Source organism: Etheostoma spectabile, chromosome 17 (genome assembly GCF_008692095.1).
Source record: "Etheostoma spectabile isolate EspeVRDwgs_2016 chromosome 17, UIUC_Espe_1.0, whole genome shotgun sequence".
NCBI lineage: Eukaryota > Metazoa > Chordata > Actinopteri > Perciformes > Percidae > Etheostoma > Etheostoma spectabile.
The window spans coordinates 8,229,338-8,229,606 of NC_045749.1; the positions used below are offsets into that span (position 1 = coordinate 8,229,338).

The following is a 269-nucleotide window of genomic DNA, read 5'->3' on the forward strand; positions in this document are numbered from 1 at the left end:
CTCTTTCTGATAGAATACATCTTGTCAAGACGTCTATCTCTGATGAGGTGACAATGTTGTGTTCATGGCATAATCAATTAACCTCGGGGCACAGTCGAGGCAATTCATACTATGACTTTTTACAGTTGTCTGCAATCTGTTAATAATCTGTTTCTGAATCATGCAAAGTTAAAAATTCACCTGAAGGTCATAAGTCCTCACGAGCTTGGCTAGCTCCTCCGCTATCTTGCTAGTCTTGGTGGTCTCTGAACAAGTTGAAGAGTTTCGGC

The 269-nt window shown here is 41.3% G+C and overlaps 1 protein-coding gene across 2 annotated transcripts in view; it reads left to right on the forward strand.

The window, feature by feature from the left end:
- p4ha1b (prolyl 4-hydroxylase, alpha polypeptide I b) overlaps positions 1–269 on the forward strand; it is a 17,187-nt gene that overhangs the window by 14,972 nt on the left and 1,946 nt on the right. The gene's annotated exons all lie outside the window — the stretch shown is intronic.